The sequence below is a fragment of the Aedes aegypti genome, chromosome 2 (assembly GCF_002204515.2).
Source record: "Aedes aegypti strain LVP_AGWG chromosome 2, AaegL5.0 Primary Assembly, whole genome shotgun sequence".
NCBI lineage: Eukaryota > Metazoa > Arthropoda > Insecta > Diptera > Culicidae > Aedes > Aedes aegypti.
The window spans coordinates 16156766-16173514 of record NC_035108.1 but is presented as its reverse complement, the minus strand read 5'-3'; the positions used below and the strand labels follow the sequence as shown (position 1 = coordinate 16173514).

The 16749-nt window shown below is 38.1% G+C and overlaps 1 protein-coding gene across 6 annotated transcripts in view; it reads right to left on the bottom strand.

Moving 5' to 3' along the window:
- The window catches only part of LOC5576746 (guanine nucleotide exchange factor DBS), a 457969-nt gene that overhangs the window by 50694 nt on the left and 390526 nt on the right, over positions 1-16749 (bottom strand). The gene's annotated exons all lie outside the window — the stretch shown is intronic.

The following is a 16749-nucleotide window of genomic DNA, read 5'->3' as shown; positions in this document are numbered from 1 at the left end:
TAAATAATAAAAAAAAAAATCAACAATTTGTAACCAAACGGTTACATGGTAGTCAAGGGGTTCCTGCAGTGGCCGGGGATCGATTTTGAAGATTCTTTCGCACCAGTCGCCTAGCTGTCTACAATTCACGTGGTGTTGGCTGTTGCTGTCAATCATGGTTTTCACGTGCACCAGATGGAGACAGCACCAGATCAAGACGGCTTTCCTCCACGGAGTGCTGAAAAAGGAACTCTACATGGAAGTACCCCAAGACGTGAAAGCGAAACCAGGCATCGTGTGCAAGCTTCAAAAGTCGTTGTATGGTCTAATCTAAAGCAAGCCCTACGATGCTGGAACAACAGATTCAACTCAACGCTATTGAAGCTAGGATTTTGCAGATCCAAACGTGATTATTGCCTGTATGTGTTCACTGTGGAAGGTGATGAAGTCTACCTGCTGCTTTACGTAGACGACTTTTTGATAGTCGGAAGGAACATCCGAACAATCGAAAAGTTGAAGTGCCGTCTTTCTGATGAGTTCGAGATGAACGATTGCGGACCAACGAAATTTTTGCCTGGAGATGCGAGTGGAGTACGACCAAAATCGTGATGAACTCATGCTATCGCAAGAGGCTGCTGTTACCAAAATCCTGGAAAAGTATTGCATGACCGAATGCAATCCCGCAAAGAGTCCGATAGAGAAAGGACTTCAGCTGAGCCGTGAGGGAAGGCGTACTGTGCAGCCATACCGAGAGTCACTAGGCAGTTTGATGTACCGAATGCTGTGCGTGCGGCCGGACCTGTGCTATCCTGTTGCCTACATGGGAAGATTCCAGCAGTCACCAACAGAGAATCACTGGAAAACACTGAAGCGGATTATGAGATACCTCAAGGGTACAACTACCGGGTACCCCCGTTGGTTTGACCTCATTTAATCTGATCACTTTTCAATTTGTACCCCGCTAATTTGCACATCGTTCAGATTAAAAATGGTTCAAACGCAGTGAATCAAATTATCATCAAAATAGACGAAAAACAAACAACAAAGCAAGCTCGCTCACAAACGTTTGTCGCAACTGTTGCGGATAAGGACACAATCAAAAGCAAAATTGTCATGACAATCACAGAGCGCAACATTGTTGCAACCTTTTCAACTCACTATTAATCAGTTATTTCAAACACAAAACCAAATTTGTTGATATGCTGTTTGATAATGTGTCAATGTTTACCAACATGGAGAAAGTTCTCGTAAATCGCAATGCGAAGCCCAGAAAATCGCTGCGTATGTGGTGATCGATCTTTGTCATATTCTGTTCAAGTGATAAACTCATGTTGCGGAATAAAATTGTTGCAACAAGAATAGGAGGTAGGGGGGTCTATAGCCTTGAGGTTACGCTTTCGCTTCATAAGCGGAAGGTCATGGGTTCGATTCCCAGCCCCTCCACAAAAAACCCGTCCAGCCACCAGAAGACGCCTGACGGAGGACCGTGCTTTGGGGAGCACATCCATCCTCCGTCAGTATCAGATGGTGACTGGGACAAATTGACCCTCTTCGCTAGCCTCAATAACAGCAGAGCTCTCTCCTACCTGCTCGGTGTGAGAGTAAAAAGATGTAAATATAGATAAGTTAAAAATAGATCTGTATCGGTAAAGAAGAAGCTACAGATCAACTGATTCCGGCACAGTAGTGGCCACTGTGCTCGTGCCGTAAAAAAAAATAATAATAGGAGGTGACAATGTCTGTGTTGCTGCGTGTTGGGTGAAAACATTTCCAGAAACCTGAATGAATATTCCATAACTCCACTGCCATCGGTGCCAAAAGTGGGGTGATGGTACCAAAAATTGCCGCATAGATGATAAGTGCATGATTTGCGGAGGTTCTGCTCATGCTAAGGACGTCTGTCTAGTGAAGAAAGATACCAAAAATTTTGTATGCGCAAATTGCGGAATTAAAGGGCGAACACGAAATTATTGCGACACATTCAACAGGGCTTAACTACAATTGGGTAAAAATCAACTAAATTTTGCACACTTTCTCTTTGATGTGTATTGTTTACATGCTGTCGAAGTCGTGTTTTTCGATTCAACGAAAACGGAGGTGAACCAACGCGAGTCGACAGAACAAAGTCTTTTCAAACACCTGGAATTTCCTGACCTGTCGCACCGGCAGTTGGGAAAAATGTTGAACATTCACCATTCTACCGTCTCCAGAGTGTTGAAGCGGTTGACGTTGGACCACGGCAAAGGAGCTGGAAGAAAACCGGGACCGGAGAACAAAAAGACGGAGGGAAAGGTGAAGCGGATAATTAAAGCAAATCCCAACGTCTCAAGCCGTGATTTGGCTACGCAAGCAATCGACAATTTACATGTTTTTCAAAGCGAAGCTGAATATGTGGCGCTGAGTGCCGCTGTGTCTGAAGGAATCTGGTTAGCTGCAGATCTGGAGGACCTCATGTACAAGGCACCGACGGATTCCGTTACTATTTACGAAGACAACCGAGGTTGCATTGGACTAGCGAAGAATACTGAATCGAAGAGAATGAAACACCTGGATATAAAGCAAGCGAATATTTTCACAAAAGCTGTTACCTTAGGACCAAGATCGGGGTCACCGATTGAGAGGGGGTGTTGCGGATCTAGCAATCTTTGATGCAGAGGATCGTAGATCGCAGCAACCGTAGATAATAATTCTTTCGATTATTTTGTTCATTCCTCTCTCAATCGTCATCCAAACCACAAGTTTAATGTAAATCCTCTTCAAACCGTTCATGTCCTGTTTCATTTCGTCGCTCTGAAGAAGTACGGACCTCAATATCTAGTAACATGTCTTTCTTTGATTTTTATTAGAATGGCAGTATGAAACATCAACTTTTTTCGTTTTTCGATGGAAAAGTTTTTGAAACTTTGGATATTTCTGTTGAAACACGGCTTGGTAAATATACTTTCATAAGTGTCTATCTCCCTTTTCAATGCATTGGGCAGCAAGTTAAAATGCTTAAAACTGACGTATGGAAATTAACTCGTAATAAGTCAAATTTGTTGTCATTATTGGTGACTTTAATGCCACACATCGCTAATGGAATAGTTCTCAAAGTAAGTCCAACGGCCTAATTGTATTTGACTAGTACTCTTCAAGATATTTCTCAATTCAATACCCTGATAGCCCTACTTGTTTTCCTCTTTTAGAAACCCTTCTACGATTGATTTGGTAATCGAATATAGTCACCTTTGTAGCCAACAGATTACTCACGCTTATTTTGAATCTGTTCATGCCCCTGTTACATTTCATATATTCCTTGAAGCGATCAATCCTATCAGTTCCATTTTCAATTATTTACGAGCCGATTGGAATACATATGGAACATACCGTTTTGACTCATATTCCGAACACTTAAGGCCAACAGTGACTTCAAATGCATCTGATTGGCATAAATTAGCTGATATTTGTGTAAATTTTAATTTCTTCGCAAAGCCTAACGATTAGCTGTTGGGTGTACCAATAATAATGTTGATTTAATTAGTTTTAGTATTGTTTTTACGTAAAAGTATGGAACAACATTTTGATTCAAATGCCGAACACTGTGTTTATTCTGTCTCATATTCCGAACACCTTGATTCAAATTCCGAACAGCACGAATTAACCGTATTCAAAAGAATAATTTTGATAATAAATTAATCTGAGCTGATTCTACTGGTTTCAAACTAGAGAATCATCACTACTCGCGCGGTATAAATTATATTGGAGACGTTAAAATTGAATTGCAATTGACTGCCATTTCCTTGTTATTTGGTGACATATTTCAGCGAAACATTTCAACCAAATCGCCATACAAAAACCGAGTGTTCGGAATATGAGTCTGTTCGGAATTTGAGACAAAACGGTACATGGACAGTATTCTGGATGTTAACATTTCTTTGCAAACCAAACTTGATATTGATACTCTCGAAACTGTAACAAATCCCATTGTTGAAGCAAGGGGTATTGCAATATCAAAATGTGAAGTAAAATTTAAATTCGTGATTATAGACGATGATCTTAATCTAAATCTTAATAGATTGATCCGTTTTAAAAAACGTGAGGAGAAGCCAACTTTAACGCACTCGCCACCCTGCTATGAAAATTATATGGCAGGATCCGCAAAAAGAAATTGAAAAATGTTTCACTTAATTAAGAACCAAACATGTTGACAATATTTTTATCAATTGGACCCTAATTCTAAGCCTTTTTAAATATAATAAAAAAAAAATTAAAAAAGAGCCTCAGGAGCCAAATTTGGCATTGAAAGAAAAAAACAAATTATTACTAACTAATTGCGAAAAAGCTAAAACACTTTCTATACATTTTGAAAGCGTGCACAATTTCAAGAACGGTGTTTGAAAAATTTAAAAATAAGAAAGCGATAATGGATTTTTTTGTATTCTCATCAAGAAGCCTCCAGAGAGTAGCTTATCATTCTTGATTGCTATATTTAACAAATGTTTTCAGTTGGCATATTTTCCTGACAAATGGAAAAATAACAAGGTGATACCAATTTTAAAACTGGACAAAAATCCTGCAGAAGCTTCCAGCTATCGTCCAATCAGCTTGCTTTTTCAATCAGTAAACATTTTAAAAAGGTCATTTTGATCAGAATGATGGTCCACATCACCAAAACTTCATTTTTTTGACAACGAACTGTAAGGATTCTGACATGGACAATCGACCACTCATCAACTTTTACGTGTAACAAATTTGATTCGTTCCAACAAATCTGAAGGCTATTCTACTGGTCTTGGTCTTCATAGTAAACATACATAGTAAAGCGTTAGACATAGTAAAAGCATTAGGCAGTGTTTGGCATTGAGGCTTGATTGTACAAATAAACAAAAAAAAAAAAGATTTTTCAACATACATTGTTAGAATACAGGTTAATTATCAGAACTCCAAGTCTAAATGTATCCAAAACTTAACTTATAATATTCTCACATAAGCCTAAAGCTCTTTATTTGAAACGTTCAAGTAGACATGTTGTCACGATGAGAGGGGTAAGCCAAATGTAACAAATGTATAAAATATCTGTATACACTGTATTCATCAAAACTTAGTTTTAAGAAAAAACTTATGATCTTCAAACAAATTTTTAGGTCAGCCATGTTGTACCAATATGGACAAGCTGTTGTAATACCAGGAAGAGAACTCTGCAGAGGAATCAAAATAAACGGGCTACGGCAAATGAAATATTATGTTGTTAACAAAATGTTTAATCTACCAAATCTTCTCATAATACCCTCTCAGTACTAAACGAACTAAATCATGGCATTACAAATAAACCTGAAAGAAGTGAATGCAAAACGCAGTGAGAAAATGTTAAGTAATAGCCAAAAACAGCAATGAATATCGAATGACTGTCAAAGGCTGTTTGACAAGCCATTAAACACCGAACACCCAAAATACCTCATCAAAACCAAAACAGACTGTCCGGTCCGTGTATGGAGCTTATCTAAAGCTAGATGTGAAGTTTCGTCTCAGTTGCAAGTAGTGAGTGTTCGGCGGTATACCAGACACACATGAAACGAGATGAACCAAGATAAAAGGGTTCGTCGCCTCCGGTGAAATGGCATTCAGGTCATTCGTTAAGCAGCTGATGATGTTACGTATACGCCGTATTGACCTTTGAGTTTTGGAATTGCTTTGGAATGGGCGGTTTTATGGGACAAATTAGCTTTTTGATTATTACCCGTAACTGGAAGCGCTGTATCAATTGTGATGCGGCAGGTTCTTTTACAATGGGTCAAGTGAACTATGTACTTTGGTATGCGGTAGAGATAGCATTGCAATTAAGGGCATCGAAACCGGTTTCCCGTTTTGGGCAAATTATAGCTACTGGTAAGCCGTCATTTTTCTTACGCGACCCTTCGTTCAAGTACCGAATATTACTTGCGAAATGAAAGGTATCGTTATGCAATCTCACTTTAATGGACATTTTTGATAGCTGGAGGGCCTGGAACGGATGACGATGATGGTTAAAGAGCAAAACTAAGATCGATCTGCTTAATTTAAAATGGTGCATGTAAGCTTGTTTTTTTATAGTGAGACATATTTATTACTTCTGGTACCCACCACTATCAATCAATAAATCCATTTCCTTCTTTTCACGGTTGTTTGACGGAATGATTTGCTAGTAACATTTTGTGTTTCATCTTCTGCTTTTTAGTATTACATCTCTACGAGGCGCTGTTTGTTAGCTTCAAAGCGAAAATGAAATTGTAACATTATGTCGTTTTCGTTTGCTAAGGGTCACAGCGCAAATGCATCGTTACATCACTCTACATATGACTCATCAGGATATTGACAATGATCTATCTAGCAAAGATATTTGAAGAAATTGTCCAAGAATTTCGAAAAAAGTTTGTCAGGAATCACTCATAAATTCACAAATTCACCAGGAATCACACACAAGTTCATCATCATTATTGATCTGTTAACAGATTAGGTAAAAATTAAAAAGACAATATTAACCGACTTCAGCTATAGGCCTGTAGCACTTCTGATTCCGAGAATTGGAACGGTTTACCATCCAACAAATCTATTGTCGGTTCTTCAGGGCATTTAGTCCGAGTATTATCACCCGGTATATTCTAAACGGTCCCAATTTTTTCATTCATAATGTTGAGTATCAGACCTTGATAATTAATGCAAATTAAAACGATTTTCATTGCAAATAAATGAATGTAACTTGACATATTCCAAAGAATAGCCCTTTTTTTACCCGACCTTACCTAGTGACCCACCGGAATAACTCCGGCCACATGAACATTCTAGAGTACCTAGAAACTAGATATGTCTATGAGTATACCGTATATATAAGGTACCGTGGGGTAAGTGGATACATAAAAATCAATAGTCAATTTCATTGTTATGTACAACTAACGTGAATAATGTAATACAAACTTTTTTCTGTGGATAACAAATGAGGGACTAATATACTTCAAATCATCGATTATTTCGATTTTTCTGATTGTTATGTATTGAGTATGAGGGACTTGAAAATTCGCGCCAAATGATCCACTTGCCCCACCATGGTGGGGTAAGTGGGTCACCAATAGAAAAAATCTGTTCTCAAAGCAAATGTGATGTAACTTTGTATAGTATGAAAGATATTACTCTCGTTTTTATTATTAGTGCTAGTAATGGTACATTTTAATACTTTAAAATTAAAAAGTATCTTTATTTAATCAAAATATATTTAAAAATAAGGGGCCCCGATAGCCGTAGCGGTAAACGCGCAGCTATTCAGCATGACCAAGCTGAGGGTCGTGGGTTCGAATCCCACCGGTCGAGGATCTTTTCGGGTTGGAAATTTTCTCGACCTCCCAGGGCATAGAGTATCTTCGTACCTGCCACACGATATACACATGCAAAAATAGTCATTGGCATAGTAAGCTCTCAGTTAATAACTGTGGAAGTGCTCATAAGAACACTAAGCTGAGAAGCAGGCTCTGTTCCAGTGGGGACGTAACGCCAGGAAGAAGAAGATATTTAAAAATATGAATACATTAGTTTACACTAATTCGCACAACAAAAAACATTGTAACTAGAATAATTTGGAGAAAATTAATCCATTTATACACATAAGTTATACAGAATCATTGTAGGATTATTCCTAACGATGTTTTCAATAAACACTAGTGGTTTGAAAATATAAGTAACATTTATTTTTTAATAACAAACTGAAATCTTTTTATTCTATTTATGAATATGTTTGTATCATCTGTCTAGAATAATTTATATGGTCAAATAAGGTACGACAATATGTTTTCAATGGGAGAATTAGTATATTTTGCTCTTTTGCAACTCAGCTTAGATAAACCACGAAAAGTTTCGTGCGAGTTTTGAAATTATGATTATTTTATATTGTTTTTTATACCCGAGAGGTTAAAACAAACTTTTAGGTAGATTACTTAAAATTCATAATTAAAAACAAGTATTTATCGAGCAACGGACTCATGTTCCGTAACCGGTCGTTTGAGAACGTCGCGACCCATTGGAAGCCCACACAATAGATACCTCAGCCAGCGCAGTTGCTGGCTAGTGTAGTGTGCTATTCCTATACCTAAAAAAACAATGCGCTCTCGGGCTAGGCATTGGATATATATAGAAAGCGTTGTGTTTGGATGGGCATCTAATTCTTCCGAAAGAGGTGCACTTTGCGAAAAAGGACCACGTGATTATTGAGCTGAAATCGAATTCAGGTTAACTTCTGCGTTCATGAGTCCTCTCATGGCGTAGTGGTTAACGCGCCCCAACTAGAGATCGGGGAGTCGTGAGTTCGATTCTCACTGAGAAGACGTGTAACTTTTTCGCAAATCTTCACATCAATTTGTCCATCTAATCCAATTGCAAATTATATGTAATGTTTAGCTTTTCGGTAGTTGTTAAACTTCCACTCGGCTGGTTAGCCGTAAAACCACGATTCATAATTAAAAACAAGTATTAAAATTCTCGTCAATTTGAAAAATTTAAGCTGGGAATGAAAAAAATAAAGGAAAACAACATTTGCGAATATTAAAACTTATTAAAATTATCATAAGCAGTCTGCCAATAAATGATAATAATACTTGATCCACTTACCCCACCCCATTAAACAGTAGGGGTAAGTGTACCATGTACAATATATCTGTATTTATTTATAAAAATCACATATTTTTCATTGTGATTCATTCAATAAGAACTGAAATGCCCACCATGTGTCGAAAAAACTAATAGAATTCGATTTTAGACAGAGATACAATGGATTTTTTGATTGATGGAAAACAATTTTGAAATTAACTAATTTTTGCAGCTAACAAGTTTGCTTGTGTTAGTGTACGTGTAGTACCAGTTTTGCAATAGTATCAGTGTGGACGTAAGAATATAACCTAAAACGAAGCAATAGCGCGAAAACTTTCAAGATATTCAAGTATTTATACTTAATATGGACGAATGATCCACTTACCCCACTGATACACTTCCTCCACTGTACCTTACTGACAAAAACTATTTGAATCATTCGCATTCGCTGAGCGCTGAGAGTCTTAGTATTTTTGCTTTCACTCAGGCCTGTAAGGGTTAACCCTGTAAGCCCCGAAAAAGACCTTTTGTTTTCAATCGACTGGTGCTCAGAAGAAAGAAAAAGTTTTAATTAAATGCGCTTTTCACCATGATCGATGGGATAAGTTAGGCTTCGAAATAGTTAAAGAATGGCAGTGAAATATTGTAACTGCCGTTTCTTCTATGTTCTTCTTCTTCTTTCTGGCGTTACGTCCAACTGGAACAAAGCTTGTTTCTCAGCTTAGTATTCTTATGAGCACTTCCACAGTTGTTAACTGAGAGCTTACTATGCCAATGACCATTTTTGCATGTGTATATCGTGTGGTAGCGTCATTTGTTATGTCATTAGAAACACAACATTTGACAAGTAAAGATAGAGTTTGGTGGAAAATGCATGAAAATCTGCTCAAAACATGACAAATCCAAGGGTGTCGGTTTTACCCTGATTATCCCTACTTCCGGTTGAACAATAAGTCTAGACCTGAACTTCCGGTTCGAAATCCCCACTCGCAGGAAGTCATAGGAACTCATACCATCGATTATAGCGAAAATTGAATTTATTTAAACTGATTTGGTATTTTTGCTAGAATAAAATGTAGAATTTCTCTCTGTAGTTCTTTTGAGTTTCTCAAACAGTTCCCCGATTTTTTTTATCGAGAATTCGAAAACTCTAAAGAGTCCCTTGGGAATAATGATCTAAGGAACTATCCAGAAGAATTCTACCCCATTGCCTCGAATGCCATCACCCTGAATTCAATTACCCCGTATACCATTGCCCCGAATTCCATCACCCCTAATGCGATTTCCCCGAATTTACAATAAGCTTGACATGATGATATTGATGACATTTCCTATGATATTGGAATTCGGGGTGATGGGTCGTTCGGGGATTTGGAATTCGGAGTAATGGCGTTCGGGTTAATGGCATTTGGGGTAATGGGGTAGAATCATCCAGAAGCACCTCAAGTGATTTAGTTTGATTTCATATATGAATTATACCTAAACTTATCGCATTGATTTGTCAGGGATTTAATCTTTTGATTTCCATAGGAAAAAGTTTTATTAGTTTTCCCATCATTTCTGATTAAATCGTTCTATAAATTCTATAAGGAATCTTCTGGGAAATTATTTATAAAAGAGATCTACAGAAGAATCCTTGATGAAACTCAAGGAAAATTATGGCAGATTATTGCCAGAGAAATCCACCCTATATATGGCAGAAACCCGTAAAAAATAGGATCGCGATGATAAAACACCGTATCGACTGTGATTGAAGAAAAATAAATCGCAATACGTGTGAAACTCTGAAATGAGAGTAAACAAAAATACGCTTTGGAACGAAACGAGAATAGGCCAAACATTCGAAAGATTGATGCACGAAAGAATTGGCTTCGAACGAGAATGCGAATTAGCGATACTGTTCTGGCAGCACGGCCGCACCGGTGAGGCGTGAGAAGTAGGAGAAAGAAGAGTCTATGAATGGAGAGTTGCGCAAAGAGAACTGGCAACAAGTTCCCCAATCACACACTGAGAAAAATCTACACGTCAAGGTCGTGTGTTTTACTTATAGATTTGCGCAATGAAAAAAACCACATGATTTGAGTGTGGTAGCCATATGGATTTTATCATTGATTTCACGGTATAATAACATGTGTATCAACATTAGGTTGTCATGTGAAACAAACATGAACTTCCAAATATTAAATCATGAAACCCAACTGATTTGCTTATTGAATTCGAAATGTAGTAGCTTTAGATAGTCATGTGTGATTGAACATAAATGTCATGGGGCTGAAAGAAGAAATTTGGTAGAAAAACTTTTGCTCCCCAAAATATGGATCCGAGGCTCCTCTGCTTGTCGCAAGCTCTCTTGATTTTTTTTTTTCAAACCCGTGAGCCAGCAACAAGCGGGGCGCCGTAAAACCATAATTTGGGAAGCCAGGGATAAGCATATTAGATTTTTTTTCGAAACTGAAAGCCAGGAAAATCTGTTAGTGGAATCCGATTTTTCTACTAAACTATACATTATAATCAATGTTTTCTTATAGAAAGGTAGAACTCTCGTTTATCGGTCAACTTCACTAATAAAAGAAAAATCGAATTCACAAATTTTCATCTAACACTTTCAGCTTCAAAAGTTGCTTCTTCTCTTTGGAAGCATGATGATGACTGTAGTTCGACACGAGGTCCAACCGCAATTCAGTTCACTATGCATCCCATGGGTTGATCACAAACAATTTAGAAGCTTTGAACATGGAAATCGATAGCATAGCTCATGGATTTCATCATAACAATCTCATTGCGCAAATCAATGAATCGACCAACTTGAACATGATAATTATGACACAAGATAACCATAAGCAAAACACACTGAATCCGTGTTGGAGTGATGATCTATGCGTCCATAGGTTGGCACATACGAATCTGAAGAGAAAGCTTCGGGAACTTATGTGGAAAAAATATGGAATCCCTGTTGTCGGTTGATGAATCAATCCATGAAGCAAAACACAGGAATTTAATGTGTAACACACACGAAGTTTACAAGAAAATCATAGCAAATCGATATGGACGTTCATGAATCGATCCATAATTTTAAACACACAGATCGAGCGTGTGGATTTTTATCAGTGCACATCATTTGATTATTCTGGCCATCTATTTTACCGTGTGCGCTTTCCAGTGACCTCACTCAAATGCACTCTCAATTCGAATGTTTTTTTTTACAAAGTCGCAAAGAACGAAATTGAAATTGACCTCTGGTTTTGTAATTATAAAGTAATAACAATGAAAAGTTTAATAGAGAATTTCAACAACACATACGACACACATACCATGAACTCAAAATTTTGATCTTTTTCGGTTTCCGCGCGACGAGCAACTAAAAAAAAACAATGAATTTCTCTTAGCCGTTTGCCCTCTGGGAATTGACTGAAAACAGTCGCATCTGTAGCGTAAATCTGGGTTGAATTGCATTTTAACTATGAATGGTTCAGTTGCATTTTAACTATGAAACGGAGTTATATATTTCTACTGATGAAGGGAGATTACCTTCATTACCGTTACATTACATGTAACAAGAAGGGGGTTCATTCACAAACTATAGGCCCTAAAGAGCAATTATTTTGTTACATTATCGTATTACACCGTAACTTAAACTGTAGCATTTTTTTTTTATTTCGTCACGATTACAATACTTCTCTCGCCCATAAACGTGTTTGTTTATTTTGCTCGATAGGTTGACGATTTGACGGCTCAATACTCTGCCAAGTAAGGCCAGAGCCAGAGTAAGGTGGTCTCACTTAGCAAAAGTGGCTAAGAGGCCATTTTTAACTTGCTGGCCGTTATGTTTACAAACTTTATTGACTGGCCTGGATAATCAATGAGAATAAATACCGGTATGTATTCTCATTGCTGCGATTGCATTAGAATAATTTTTGACACTTTTTTCCAACCAATCAGAAGTCATTACTGCCTGGCCTGGATGATGCTGAAACTGAAACTTACCGTGCTGCCATAAGTGTGTACGAAATTGTAGAAAATAGAGAAAGAAAGAGCACAAAACGAGTAGGTGCGACTTTATTAAAATAATTCTTGACAACACTGTTTCTCCAACCTATCAGAAGTCGATTGACTACCTGTCTCATATGTTTGTAAACAAAACGGCCAACCCATCCTCGCCCTTCCTCGCCTACCCGTCCAGGTTTTCTCCACAAAGTGTACCCCCTTGACGGATAGAACTATCAGAGCCAGTCGGATCGGAGCCAATCGAACATGACAGGTAGAGATTGCTTCAAACTGTGGGCAGTATTGTGACCCTAGATATATTTAAATAAAAGAATAGTAAGAAATAATTTGCATCAAAGTAAGATTATCACGTTGCCAGTTCTATTTTCTATATGGGATTTTCTATTCGCCTTAGTGTGATTAGCGTGACTGTATGAAAGATGACAGATGTGAAGAGACTGTCATCGGTTAATGGATTAACTTCGGAATGCCAACTCCTATTGGCAGACGCAGAATTTGTTGTACGTAAGCTTGAAGCTCAAAAGAGATATTTATTTAAAAGTACGAAAAATGAGACATGTAACGAAATTAGGGGAGATTTTGAACGTTAATAACTCAGTTGTTTATGAAACAATTATTATGATTTTAGTATCATTCGATCAGAAATGTATCTACGCATCTTTAGTTATATTTCCGATAAGTGAATTTTGTTGTTAAACTATTGAAACATTGATAAATTTTGACCCCTTCCTTATCCAACTAATCACGTTCGAGCATTTTTCGACGGTATCGTTTCCACTATAAAAGCAAACGGGTCTCTGCTTCTTCCCTCAGTCTTCTTTTTGCGGTCGGACTGTGAACACGATCGGGCGAGTCATTCTCGCTTTGCGTTTGTACCCGTGTGACAGTTCAATTTGTGTCGTCGGAAGAGGAAGACGCAAGATTGATTTGCGGCGGCGATGACGATGGCTTGGACGCTTCTCCGAGCGGCGAACTACTGCCGCTCGGAAAGCGCCCAAGCCATCGGCATTGCCGCCGCAAATTTACCTGCGCTCCCAGATTTCGACTCGTGATAAATTTAGCATCGGTGGCCAAGAACAAACCCGTTAGGAACCAGATACCAGAAGCCCCCAGAGTTGTTGATCCGAGGAGCTGCTGCGAATCGAGCGTCGAACATGTGAAATCGCTCAAGATTTCAAGAGTGAGCATCGTTTCCAGATTTCGACTTGTGCCCGGGGATCCACTACCCGTTGCTCTTGTGCGCCATCCACGTCACGAACCATTTAGCTGGTTCGTTGTATAAGCAAATAATTTGCTCAAAATTATACATTCGCGTTGAGGATACCCCGTTTGACCATGGCAATCAACTGATATCCCACAGTGCTATTTATCTGTGACCGCATTGAGGCTAAGAAAGTCATCGGCCCTTGTCAGGGCCATCAAATGTGTGGAAAAAAGTTGAAAGAATAATATTTCCGATCTTATTACATTTTATATTCCTCAATCAATCTCGCAGCTTCGTACAAAATTTAATCTGTCATGAATAATTAATGGCACGACAATTTGAGACTATTCGTGGACGCTGCTGCAGTGCCGTCGGGGTGAGTGCTCAACATTTCACAACGATTGTAAACTAGAGTCGCATTTCCAACGGAGTCTTTTTCTTTGATTTGCCATATTTTATGAGAACACTTCGATTACGAAAATGATCACATGTAATAAAATTGCGACATATTCAGAATGCTTTTGAAAAGAAATTCTCATTGATCAATTTTCACCATGTTGGCACCCATGGATCAGAAATTTACCTTCATACTAGAGAAAAGTATTGATTATAAATAGCGAACTATTGAATATTTAGTAAATGTCAACCATTCCAACTATTCATGTTCGACCAATTTCTCACGCATGATTTTGCAATTTTCAAGTAATTCTAAGCTCAACTCATTATTGGCACATACCCATTTCCCAGATTGGTCGACTAGAAAAAGAAGAGCACGAAAGGGAGGAGCATCATCTGCTAATCTAAGGGTTTCCGATCGCCGGATTCGGTTTCATTCCATTTTTGCTTTAGAGCTGGTAAGAGCTAATCCGAACCTGCTTAGCGAGGAGCACTTCGCAGCCAGAAGCCTGCTGAGCCGTTGATCGGCGTCTGGTTTGTGAAATCGCTTAAGATTTCTGGATTGACCTTCGCTTCCAGATTTTGGCTCGTAATAAACTCATCATCTGTGGTGCAGTCAAGAATCAAGCCCGTTAGGCGCCATTACCATTATTATTAGGCAAATCGAGCGTCCGGCTTGTGGAATCGCTCAAGATTGCAATCTTGAGCTACATTTCCAGATTTCGACTTCAGTCATGTGATCCAATACCTGTTGCAGATGTGTGCCATCCACACCACGAAACATTTAGCTGGTTCGTCGTATAAGCAGAGAACTTGTTCAAGTTTATACACTTGTGTTGAGGATTTTTCGTTTAACCAACTGATAACATCCTGTAGTGCTATTTATCTATGACAGCATCCGAGCTAACAAAGCCTTTGGCCCTTTTCAGGGCCACCGAATGTGCGTAAAAGAGTTAAGAGTAATATTTCCGACTTTATTTATCACATTGCCAAGCAATGAATAATATTTCTCTCAAACCATAAGATCAACAAAGCGATGACTGGAGCTTTCATAACAATCCTCGAATAATTTCCTATAGACACATTGCAGTTAAATATTCTTTATTTAGTTCAACATGGTGAACAAGCCTCAATCACTACTGTTATTTCCAATGCTAGCATATATTTCATAGGAGGTTATTAATATAATTTCAAAATTATCAAACATCCTGAAGTGAAATTTCACGTTTTCATAGATAAAATATGACGATGATTGACCAAATTGTAATGTTTATACAAAACGAACTCACGTTCATCGAATGAAGATAATGTATATTTGGGACATGATTAAACGTACTGCAAATCGTTATATGCATAAATATGAACGAAAGTTTCGAACACTGAAAACAGTATGAAGTCAAAACGAGGAACAAAAGAACGACATCAAATTCAGTTACAATTACCACCGTGGTCCTACGTCACCAGTTCGTACTACCCCATAGGGATGTACCCTTATAGTTTTTGCGTTTCGAATCGACTTACATTTTTGGTTAATCGATTAGATTTAGAAGGTGTGGGTCTCAAAGATTTCTCGGTGAGATTCTCTGTGCCTAAAGAATTACTTTTAAGATTTTAAACAAACCAAAAATTTAGCCGTACTGCTTACTATTAATTCACAGTTTTATACAAATCAATTGAATTCAGCTTCAACTTGACCGACAAGGATTAAACTTAAAAATTGTAACAATAATCGCTGTGGCGCCAAATCATAGTGTAAACAAGAATAGAGGTGATTACACAGAAAAAGCTAAAGTAATTTCGGTCGACGTGATTTTTGGCTGTGTATCAATGATTGGACGTAAGTGAATTCGATAACATCCATTTTATAACAATATTCCGCTCAAAACGTAATCAGATTCGATCGATGAAAATCCCAAGAAAACTATTTCAAGTAGCAATTCAAAACTTGCAGCAAATTGAACTCTCTTTCCTCAGCGTGGTGAAATGAACGAAAGGGATCGGGCGCATCTCTTACTCGCTAGACCAGGGTTCAAATCCCGATCAAGCTTTTGCATACTTTTGTTGAGTCCCTGCTTTGCCAGGAGTAAATAGAGTAAAACGAATCCAAATACAGAAATTTTCAGTTAAGTATTATCACCTACGTTAACGAGTGTAACCGATTCTATCGATTTCCAGCAACCGTTAGCTGGTTTTGCGTTTAAAATATGTATTTGTACACCATATTTGTAACGGTACTGATGTGCAGCTAAAATGACGTGATATTACAATTCTGTTTTTTTGCTGTGTATCAAGGATGACGCAGACATATAGAGAATGATAGCTTAGCCTATAAGGAAAAATGTTACAAATATGAAAAGAGGATGGGCCTGCGATTGAACCCACGACCTCCTGCTTGGAAAGCAGAAGCGATAGCCATTATACTACCAACCCTGTCTACCCAACTCGGCAAGCCTTGCTGGATAAATGTACGACTCGTACATTACGCTGTAATAATCTGTATTTTTTTTGTAACTTGTTGTGTAAGCTACTATTTCACCATCCGAAGATGATCAAACTGATCAAATAAGATTGTAATG